The sequence below is a fragment of the Euprymna scolopes genome, chromosome 1 (genome assembly GCF_053919585.1).
Source record: "Euprymna scolopes isolate OS-2025 chromosome 1, ASM5391958v1, whole genome shotgun sequence".
NCBI classification, from domain to species: Eukaryota; Metazoa; Mollusca; class Cephalopoda; order Sepiida; family Sepiolidae; genus Euprymna; species Euprymna scolopes.
Genome location: NC_136482.1, coordinates 29,475,253 through 29,487,881, shown reverse-complemented (window position 1 = coordinate 29,487,881; position 12,629 = coordinate 29,475,253). Strand labels below are relative to the sequence as shown.

At 32.5% G+C, this 12,629-nt stretch overlaps 1 protein-coding gene across 1 annotated transcript in view; it reads left to right on the top strand.

Annotated features, from left to right (window-relative positions):
* The first annotated feature begins 230 nt into the window (after window positions 1-230).
* The window catches only part of LOC145290933 (rabphilin-3A-like), a 1,108,728-nt gene continuing 1,096,329 nt past the window's right edge, over window positions 231-12,629 (top strand). The window contains exon 1 of the mRNA XM_080136609.1: window positions 231-429. The gene's annotated coding sequence lies outside the window, so the exon portion shown is untranslated. The remainder of the gene's footprint in view (window positions 430-12,629) is intronic.

The window sequence follows — 12,629 nt, the reverse complement described above, 5'->3', positions numbered from 1 at the left end:
ATTATCCTGAGACCTATCCCTCTATAAAGTGTCAACAAGAAGAACGGCTGGGTGGGAGAAAGAATACAGTCCTGGAGAGGTGGAGACTTCCTGTCAGTAGTAGTAAAATAAAATAATAAACAGATTGTCTTTTTTATATATATATATATATATATACATATATATATATATATATATATATATATATATATATATATATATATATATATTGTGTGTATGTGTGTGTGTGTGTGTGTGTAAACAATATTTGTAGTAGAGAAAAGGGGTTGTTGAAAATCATCCAATGTCAAAAAAGATTGCTCGGTGTTTTATTTTTATTTTTTTATTTATAGATTCTTAAAATGTTTATTGTTTCTCTCTTAACTCATTTCTCAGGTTGGTTTTACGTTTGTGACGTCATATCAACAGTTGCTAAGCTTTTAACATCAGGTAATAACTTTTATTTTATTTCTTTTAGTATCAGGGTATTATCAAGATCGGGTTTAGACCTTAAATAGCTGCTGGGCTATGATTTATACGAAGCGATCAGCATTTATCAAAGTCCAGGGGCCACTTGAAGGTAAAGGTTAATGAGAAAATCAGTTGGAAGATGAACAACGCCATAACAGGATTGAAAACAATGTATGGAAAAAAGTAGAATTTGATAATATATATATATATATATATATATATATATATATATATATATATATATATATATATATAGTCATCCACATACAGTACTGTTTCGCTGTTTCACAGCTCATCAGTGGGGTTAGACAGGCAACTCTTTGAGATGTGACGTTGTTTGGCTGTGGAAATAACATATATATATATATATATATATATATATATATATATATATATAAAGCTGAATGCCTGTGTATGTATGCGTGTGTGTGTCTGGTCACGAATAGGCTCCTATATGGTTGACTATTTTAAAAAACTGATTACATATAATGATGTATCGAGACACAGGAATGGGTATGTTTGATCTTGCAGAACGGTGGTTCATTAAAATTGTGGGGTCTGCGTTCGCGCCTTGTCCACAAAGTATGGACATAAAAAATTAAAAAATTAAAAAAACGTTTACAAGTGTTTTTGATATAGATGTACATAATAATACTTTGATAAGTATGTTTTAACTTAAATAGGGATGGTATAATAAAATTGTGGGGTCTGGTCTCCATAGAATGGAAATAGGCACAAACTTTAATAAAGACTTTTCATATCTATCTGCGTAAGGATACTTTGATAATTGTTTCAGTTTGAAGAAATATGGTATAATAAAATTATGGGGTGTTCGTTCGCGCCTGACCTCCATAGAATGGAAATATGTCACAAAGTTTAACAAGGTTTTTTTAATATAGATCCACAAAATATTGTGATAAGTGTTTCAATGTGAACAAGTATGGTATAATAAATTATGGGGTTTATCCATTTTATTTTTACTTTCATCATATTTTGCTTTGGTTTTGATACACCCAAATTCGAAGCTATCTCTTTACAACCCTTCCTTTTCATAACCTATCATATTTTCATAAATCAGAATCCATTTTCTGTAGGCTGATTTTGAACTCAGTCAACGACAGGTACTTTTGCTAGTATATATATATATATTATTTCCACAGCCAAAAAACGTCACAGCTCAAAAGAGTTGCCTATCTAGCCATACTGATGAGCTGTGAAACAGCGAAACATTACTGTATGTGGATGACTATATATATATATATATATATATATATATATATATATATATTAAATTATCAAATTCTACCTGGAAGTTTAAGACTCGAGTTTCGCCCTCATTTGGGCTTATCAGTTAGACATATCCGAACTTGGGATTCAAAACTCGAGCCTCCTGCATGCAAGGCAAGTACTCTGCCACATAAGCAAACGCACCACACGCAGGAAAGTATATTAACTAACACAGATCAAGAAAACCGTGGCAAAATTCGATGATGTCCAACTGATAAGCCCAAGTAGGGTGAAACTCTAGTCTTGGACTTCCAATTAGTTGGCTGTCATGGGTCTTTTGAGCTGCGAAGCTGTTTGGCTTTGGAAATAATTATATAATACCTCTCATTCTGAAAATATATATATAACTTTGTTTGGTTTGATGTACACAGAAGGGTAAAGGACTAGTAAAAATTGATGTTTCTTTTTTATATATACCATCCTCCACTTTGCCTTTTGGATATCAAACATAAAACAGTTCAACAAAAATATATCTCACACATAAAGTAAAGTCAGTCTGTTACTCGTTTCTTTTTCATTGATAGCTTTCTTTCAACAGAATCAATATTTGATTAAGGTTCATCAGTTCTTGTGGATCGTTGCAGCATATTGTAAAAAAAAATATTAAATGTAATTCGATTTAATTCCTTTCAGAAAAAATTATATTCTAATGGCTGTCATCTAAAAAAAAAAGAAAAGAAGTTTCTAATCGTTAATACAGAGTTACTTACCTTTGATATGTACAAAAAGAAATAGTTTGCAAAAATAACTGACATAAAACAAATTGTAAGTAAATACACTCCTGGGCAACGCCGGACAGTACAGCTAGTATATGAACTAACTAAAAGAATACTCATCTCAGGAGAGATAAAATTATATACCCTTCTGAAGATTAGAATCAATATATAATAATATCAAACTTTATGTCTAGAATCCTTATTCCAATTTTGATTTAAAAAAACATTGAATGATTTTGATTCAAGAAAATGTCTAAAAATGTCTGAAGGAATCCTAAAAGAAATTGACATTCAGGGAATCGTGCTCAATTGGTGTCTAATGATTTTGAATTAAATTCAATACTATTCTAAAATATTTCAATTTTTAAATACGAACTTGTACTCATGTTAAAATCCCTAAACAAACTCTTTAAGGAAACTGAAATTTAGGGAATATTTATTAATTGATGTGTAATAACTATTATTAAACTTTTCACAAAAATCAGAGGTACCTGAATTTTCATGAAGTGCTTCCACCCCTTCTTTATCTCCACTGCATAAAACTAAATTAAATATAGCCCACATTATAACCTTGTATTCCTAGCAGCTCGATTTCAAAATACATAATGATCGGTTTATTAGTTTAGGGACAATTCTGTACATATAGTCATACTTATATATTCGTTGTGGCTTTGCAACTTTATCGTGATCAAACACAATGGTATAATTAACAAGAGTATGTTACAGGTATACATCATGATTCTAGGGCCATAACTGCCACCGATAGCTAACACAATGTTTAGTTGTAACTGTAAAACCATTTATTTTTTAAATAGGTTCATCTGCTTACACCATAAACATATGCATGAGGGATGTTCCAGAAGTAATGCCTATTAATTGCAAATTGCATTACTATGATGACTGAGCTCATGTATTTATGACCTGAAAGTTCTATCTCTGTTGCAGATATTGACGGTGTGAAATGCTAAGAAAGCAACCTCTGGCACAGACATACATCAGAAACAGAGACGCATCATCCATGTTAAAATTCACCAGCGCCTGTTTGACATTTATGAAACTGATGCAGTTTATGCCAGCAGAGTTAGGAGTATGGGTTAGCCGATTTCAAAATGCCTACAGAGATATGAGTGACAAAGCATGCTCCAGGCTTTTACAACTGAGACATCAAACAAAACTGTCAAAAGTGCATTGCGAATGGTGTTGACTATGTAGAAAAATACATTCTGGAGCACAAAAAGTCGATTGTTTTAATAATACCACCTCCATCTCATATAGCTCTTCAACGTTTTAGGTTTCTAGTTAAAACAATAGTAAGCCTTACTTTTGGAACGGCTTGCATACATTATATATATATATATATATATATATATATATATATATATATATACACACACACACACACACACACACATATATATATATATATAGTGGAGATGGTAATTAATAAAAACTGAAGAAAGTGCTCAATACTGTTGTAGAGCAAATATGCGTTTTATTTTTTATTACCGTATCTTTCTGTTAAGTTACATTATTGTTTCGGCTACACGGCCGTTTTTTTGGCCGTCTGTAGCGTCCTCAGACTTTTACAGAAAATATATATATATATATATATGAATTTGTTTCTATCGCTAATAAACATCTGATGGCTTTATCAAAAGCTTCATCAAATCAAAGCATTGCATGTTATTTATTAACGTTTTTCTAAATGGAAACATGCTGCCTAAATATGCATACACACACACACACACACATATATATATATATATATATATATATGAATAATCAGGGAGACTCGATGTTGTCCAAGAATGAATGAGGACTATGTTCCACAATTCCAATACTTATATTGTTATCAAAATCAGTAAAATTGTTCATGTTTGAATCAAATTAATTGATTGGCTACTCTAGTTGGGGATCGACTGCGATGCACCAGAAGGAAGCTTCGCATGCCTTCCAGCCGTCATTGTAGTCTACATTGCACTGTAGAGGACATGTGTTGAATTTATTAAATTATTTTTATATAATGACTTGAATTAAAGTTTTAAATGCAAAAGTCAAATATCTTGGTTCAATTGTGCTCTAAAAGAGAAGCATTCATATAAACGTTCCCCTGTCTTATCAAAGAACCTACAGTTGATTTTATATGGCAAGCACTTGTGCTTGTGTGGTGATAAAACTTCTCAAATTCATTTGTGGTGTTAGACTGCATGGATAAAAGAGTTAACTTTGGTCACAATCAGGCTGTTTCTTCTTGGATTTTTTTTTTTTTTTTTGGATTATCAGATTTTGATAATTATCGGCGGTATTTTAATACAAAGCCTATCTAAAACACTGCTAGACAAAGACTTCTCTAGAAGTAAACCCTGACCAAATATTTAAAATCACATAGTATTTGCTACCCAAATAAGATCTCCTAACTATGGCTAACTTATATTAGCTTTTACGAGTAATGGTGCACCTTCTCCACGTGATATTACCTCAAGTAACAGCACGAAGCTTGATACTCCACCAGACTAGATAAATTCTTGTCCTGGAATCCAGTAAGACCAAGAGACCAAAATAAAAGATATACAAGATATAAAAATGATTAATTGGGGAGAGGAAAATTATGTTCTCAATTTCTTTACGAACTCTGTGTTTGACAAATAAAGACATCAAATAGAACATTCGAATATCTATGTACCTCATATAGAGTTCAAGTGTTAGCTCCAGGTAGTGGGGCCCTTGATTTCTGAGAACTTCGACTGAAGTAAAATAAAACAAAAATACATGTGTATGAACTTTCAGACAAATAGGCCATTCCGTTTTGGAGTTTGTAGGGAACGAACGCACTCACAGTGCCCTATATATATATATATATATATATATATATATATATATGATGATTGCAACGTCTTGTCAGATGAGTGCCACTCCCTCAGACATTTAAAATCCATGAGCCCAAATGTCTGAGGGAGTATCTATACAAATATGATGTTACAGAGTCTTAGCTTTATACGACAGCTAAGTCTCTCTCTCGGTTCAAAATGTTGAGATCCAGCAACAAGCAAGAGCAAGATAGCCAGCAACAAATTAAGCTGCAGACCAGCTTAATGCGGGTACTGGTCTTCCACTTTATGGTTTTTTAAATCAGAGATTTGCTTCTCCTAGAAAGGTTGCCTTCACCACAGCTTACGGGAGCCCTCTCTACCCCAAATATATATATATATATACATACAATGTGTGTGTTTCATCCGCATACAGTGCTGTTTCATTGTATCACAAGTCATCCGTGTGGCTAGACAAGTACCTTTCCCCAGCCGTGGATCGAACCTACAACCATCGAGTTGACAGTCGGTAGTTCTACCCACAAAGCTACGAATCGGTGCCTGCAAATGTCCCTTATCAAGTTTCTATTAAAGAAGCACGTGCACATCGTTTCACAGTTTACAAAGGACAGTATACTTCACTTAATAGCAAAACAAATCATCGGATGAAAGTACATTTGCGACAGTGCTCAACCTAAAGAGGGGGGGGGGCTTTAATAGTCTTTAATAATGATACGCACACACACACACACACACACACACACACACACACACATATATATATATACCGGTTGATTTCATCCCAGTAACCAAATGAAAAATCAGTTCATAATATTATTTTTTGGTTTATTTTCTATTTTTTAATTTGGCGAATGTCCACATTTTCTTTGTTATCGTCTTAACTTTGTTTCACAACTCATAACAAAACATTATTGTCTTTAGTTTATTTGGTTGCTTTGCAGATGCGATCAAATATTAATAAAAATTGCAGACAGCTTTCCACATAAAAAATATAAGTAAGGTGCTTAAGAAAGATGAGATGAACGACAAGTCAAAAACCTGAAAAAACAAAGCAAAAAACAACAACTCATTTTAAAGATGATAATCAGGCGGGTTAACTCTAACTTTTTCTATTTCGAAGAGGAGGGAGGGTCTCTGATTGTCACCAAATATATATCAACCTATGTTACAGTAACATATATTGAGCGAGTTTTTAACAGTATTTTATCCAGCTTTTTATTTATAATACCTTTTCCCAAACTTACTGTGTTAAAGAGAGAGTCAGACGCCATCTTGAATTTTCCAATACATTGGTAAACACTGTATGGTTTTCGAGTTGAATAAACCTGTTACATTGAATAAAAACACTAAAAACATATCCAGTTTGGTAGAACAGTAACTTATCTTGCCTTTGATAACATTTATTTGTTATATATTTGTTTTTGACAACTTTTCGAATCTATGTATACAGTAATACAAACTCGACACATATATGAGTTTATATATATATATATATATATATATATATATATATATATATATATATATATATATAAACTCATATATGTGTGTGTGGGTTTCTATCTCTAATGATTATCTGGTAATTTTTTGGATTATGAAATACTGTCTTAGTCCTGATTCCCAACGATTAAACATGAAAATAAACTATGAAAAGTTATACTATGTGCATTATCATACTAAATGCCTTTCCATAGAGAGATTCTAGGCATATATTTTTACTATGAAAAGTGCTTGAGATAAAACATGAAGCCACTTGATGTAAGGAACTTCATGAATGAAAGAAGATTATCTCAAAGACAAGAGATGGCTTTTTACCTTAGTCTTAAAAAAAACAAAAAATAAAACAAGGTTATATGTAGGAGGAAAACAGTCAGCAGGAAGTTTCAAAAGCTTGCAGCTCTTCGGAAGAAGCTACTACACTAGAAAGCTGTATTACAATAAGGTATCAAACTAGCAAATTGATGGAGACTACTAGACCAACGAGTCAAACGAGCTGGAACAAAGGAAGCAGGGAATGGATCAAACAATTCTGAGGAACGCACACTCTATTACCGTAATAGTAAAAAGTGGAACTTGGGTTTACTTTCACTAGCCTGACAACTCTTGCTTTCTTTATTTTGTCTCTGAGTCCTCACATTCCGTGAGCGATGTTTCTGACAAAGGAGAAAGAATTTCTGTTTTACAGCTTAAAATCTATTTATTTAACACTTATTGCTGGTTAGTTTTGGGACTTTGAAGTATTTTTTTAGCTCCTCACATTAAGTGACTTCATGCATTGTGTGGAGCGATTTTCATTTAAAAATTAATATTTATAGAAAAGACTGAGACTAGCAACATGATGTCTGTGAGAGAGAAGTTGCAAAGAAGAACAAAGGAGTGGGGCCAAATTGCAGACATGTTTCTACAACTTACCATCCCTCAAATGGGAGAGATTGACCAGCCCAGATATGACAACAGTAGTTTATCTTTTGAGATTTATTTATCAAACTTGAATGAGTTTATCGTGATGACTTGTCCTGTTGTAAATTGTTTTGCTCTGCACACATCAAGAGAGAAATATCATTTCCATGTTTGCTTTATTTAATTTGTCACGCATCCAGAATATGCGCGATATTTGTTTGTAAGATTACTGGCACAAAAAATTAGGGACAGTCTTGTTTTTTTTGTTTTGTTTTTATTTCAAATATAAATCGCTCCAGACAAGGCGTGAAGCCATTTGTTGTAAGGAGCTAATAAGAATGAAAGATTAACGTTTAGTTAACTTTCGTATAATAATAGATCAACTGAATGACTGTATCAAATAGGATCCAATTGTAATTACACCAGTTGACCAGAGGAGGCAGGGAATAGATGAGATAATTCTGAAGAACACATAATCGTATTTATAACAAAAATATAGACTTTTCTGCAACCTCTCTTACATCTGTGAGACAGGTTACAGAAAAGAAGAAGATTAGATCCAATCAAATTGTAGATATTTTTCTGCACCGTATCAAGTATTAAGCACCGTATCAAGTACCCTCAAATATGACACAGTATTTGACATGAGTAGTTTCAGCTTTTGAGATTGGATCAGTTTTTAATTATGACTTATTCTTTTGATTTTGTCCCGTTTGGCTTTGATCATACACCAGCAGCCTAACGATCTTCTCATATGTGCCTTTGTTCTTTTCCAATGTCATACATTAATTTACTCGATTTATTGTTGACAATCTTTCTGTTCCGAGTCGCATATTTTTTGCCATTAACACACACACACACAGTTATATACATATATATATATATATATATATATATATATATAGTCTAAAAAAGCTTTGATAAAAAATGCTAAAATAAAATTTTAAAAATCCCATTGAACTTCCAAGAAATGCCTACTAAATTCAACATATCGCAGACTGAGTACTTGCTTAAGTTGACTTTCCACTAGGAAATCAACAATTACAAAAGGGGATTCAATAATTTAACGGTGGAAAAAAAAGGAAACCTAAATTAGAAGGGTTAGGTAGAGTCTGCAAAGGTAAAATCGTTAAACTTTGACCCCTTGGCAGCCAAATTTCTGGCCGAAAACCGATTAAAAAAATTTCCCAAATCTCAATACCCCTTATTGTCAAATCTCGAGTCTGTAGACTTAAAATTGACAGAGTAATTTGATATGGAAATGTACACGCACGCACGCACACACACACACACACACACACACAATTTCACTTTTATAGATATACTAGCAGTTCAGCCCGACTTTGTTCGGGTCGTATGTACTGTTTATAACTTTATGTGCCTATGTATATATATATATATATATATATATATATATATATATATATATATATATATATATATATATATATATATATATATTAAAAAGTTTGACTCGTGTCCAGATAACCTACATCTAAAATTTCAAGTGTTTAGACCCAAAATTGGCGAAGGTGTTTGATAGAGTCTGCAAAGATCAACTCTGTCAACTTTGACCTCTTGGCAGCCAAATTTTCGCCCCAAAACTGATTAAAAAAGCTTGCTGCATGTCTGAATACGCTTTATATAAAATTTCAAATGTATACATCCAAAATTGGCTAAATGGTTTGCTAGAGCGCCAAGGTAAAATCTTTTGAACTTTGACTCTTGGCAGCAAAATTTTCGGCCAAAATATAATTAAAAAGCTTGCCCTATGTCTGAATAAACTTTTTTTTTAAATTTCAAATGTTTAGATCAAAAATTGGCTGAGTAATTTGGTAACGACCGCCGGTGTCGAATTGTTTTTAACTTTGATCCCAATTTTGACCCCTTAACATTTATTGTTTTGGACTCAAATCAAATTAAGAGTTTGATCCATGTCCAAGTAACCTACATCTAAAATTTCAAGTGTTTAGACCCAAAATTGGCAGAGGAGTTTCGTAGAGTTTTCAAAGGTCAAATCAGTAAACTTTGACTCCTTGACAGCCAGATTTCTGGTTGAGAAACGTTTAAAAATATTTTCCCAAATCTTAATACCCCTTATGTCAAATCTCGAGTCTGTAGACTTAAACTTGACAGAGTACTTTGGTAGGGTAATGTACACACACACACACATACACAGACAATTTCACTTTAATAAAAATTGGAATAATATTTTAAGAACTATTCTGTGATATTTTAATTAGCATATAAAATAATATAGGAATGAATATGCATATCTATATCTCTATAAAAGTGAGAATGTGTATATGAGGACATTTCTCAACCTATATACTCAACAATTTTGTGATCTACAGATTTGAAATTTGGTATATAGTGTATTCAGAGCCTCCCCTCCCTCCAAAAAGGTATTTAACACCATGTCGGAAGGTTCTAATTTTCTCATGTTTCTGGCTTGCCAATCTTCTCCTCTCTATGTATATTATATATATATATATATATATATATATATATATATATATATATATATACTGGTTGCTTGCATTTGACTGACCAGAGCAAGGAATTTGCCTTTAATTATAACTTTTGTTTATTTTTTATTTTTTATTTCGGCGAACGACTATATATTTTCTTTACTGTTTTACGTGAGTTTCACAATCCATAATGAAAAATTATCTTTAATGTATTTGGCTGCACGTGTTTTAGAAAGAGAAGATTGGTAAGCCAGAAACATGAGAAAATTAGAACCTTCCGACATGGTGTTAAATACCTTTTTGGGGGGAGGGGAGGGTCTTATCTCTGTTTGTTATTCCCTTTTAAAAATTAACAAAAATTATGATTGTGGACTGATTCTTTTCTTTGATGATTGAGATGCAATGAACCAATCTCTGAAGCAGGAAACATAATTTTATTGAGCTTGTTATTCGAAACAATTTGGATAATATTATAAGAATATATACCTTAATTTTTTTTTATATAAAAGCATCACCACTTATCAAGGCCAAGAGGCAACTCGAGGATAAATGTTAAATAGCGTACAGTACACAATTGGAAAATAAAGTAATCTTTAGTAACGGAAATTCGGTAAATTTGTTAACTCATATGGAACGGCTCATCAAAAACTTGTTTACGTTAGACTTGAAGACAACCATATTGTAGTCAGCTGGAAAGCAGGAAAACGAAAGACAATTCCATAGGCGTGCAGTTCTAAGAAATAAACTTTGTTCATAGAATTTACGTATATATATATTTTTCATATAGACTTAAGAATATATATGTGTGTGTGTGTGTGTGTGCAAACTTTGTCAAAATGATGGAAAAATTATGCTTCGCCAGAGTTTGCACAAATATTCATATAAAATCACGGAATTACATGAGAAATTTTACTGTTCATATATAAATTATTACTTATGACACTTAATATATCTGATTCACTACCTTAAAAAACACTATTTTGGTGCAGCATAATTCATTTATATAAAGAACAAACACACAAACTTCCTCTTGCTTGTATATAGAAGCAAAGCAAAACAGCTCTTTTGTGCTATACTTTGCCGAAAGGAAACCATAAAAAGAGTTCAAAGCAAGTGCGTTTATCTTTTTGGGGTTTTCACATATCTGCATTGCTCATCATCGTCGCTCTAGATAGAAGGCTTTCTATCGGTACTTGTCAAATCAATAGCCAATGTCTGAGTTCGGCCCGAAGGGACATACGAGGACTGTTGTTGATAACCAGTCGAAGACAATTCCGAGCTGCTTCTTTTCAGTTCCAAGCTTCATAGCAGAGATGTCCATAGATTTCTTTAGTTTTCATTTTTGTTTTGTTATTCCGTCTATTGAACAATTGGAGAACTGAGGATCAAGCGCTGTGAGGGTTGATGTGCCATTTATTATTTATTGTTATCTATTCATCAGTGAATAAAAAGAAAATTGATCAATATTTTCATTGGATGTATTTTCACAATCTGGCTTGCTTCGAGGGAGATACTGCTTTATTTACGTTGGAAAACGGAAAAAAAAAACCCAAATATATATCTTTTATCATCATCATCATCATCATCATCACCAAAATAAAGTAGATTCTACTCTGTCACTTTGGTAGAAGGCGGTACAGATGTGGAGTGGTTTTCAATGATGTATGTTTTTTTTTGTATTATATGGTTTGTTCAAACTACTGTTCTCATCTTTTAAATTATAACCAAAAAATCAAAATCAACTATTTTAAATTAAAAAAAAAAAGGCATTGCCTCAGTACAACAAAATTTCATTTATTTTTACGTATAAGTTTAAAAAATGATGTCTAAATAAAGTAAAATTTTAAACTACAATCTCAGGACACACTGGGTAGGTGTATGTAATAATCTACATAAAAATACTCATTATTACTATCAATACACTTGCAATAAATCAAAGGAACATAATACATAAAAACTCAACGTAATACTAATACAACTTTCTTTAACTTGAATCCTTATTATTCATCTTATTTATAAATGATCTACCAATTGTCTCTGAGATGGATATATTTGCTGACAACATACCGCTCTTTAATAGACATAAGGGGAAAACGAATAAACACATATCTAAGACAATGGCCGAAACATTAGAGGAAATCCTCTAGTCTGTAGTGAAATGGGGACATAATTGGATGGTAACACTCAATTATGTCAAAACTAAGCTTCTTTCCTTTAATAATTACAAGAAACCTTCTCAACCACTGATAGCCATGGCTAATGATGCACTACCTGAAAGTTCATTATTTAAAATTTTTGGTTTAACGTTCGCAGGAAACATGAATTGGAACAGATACATTTAGAGCATTGCCAAGGTTGCTGCAAAGAAGGTGGGCTCTCTCTACTGTGCTAGAGCGTTATTAACACTGGAGTATCTTGTACTGCTACAAGGCCAGCATCTGCTTATTTATGGAGCATTGTTGCCACATTTGAGTTGG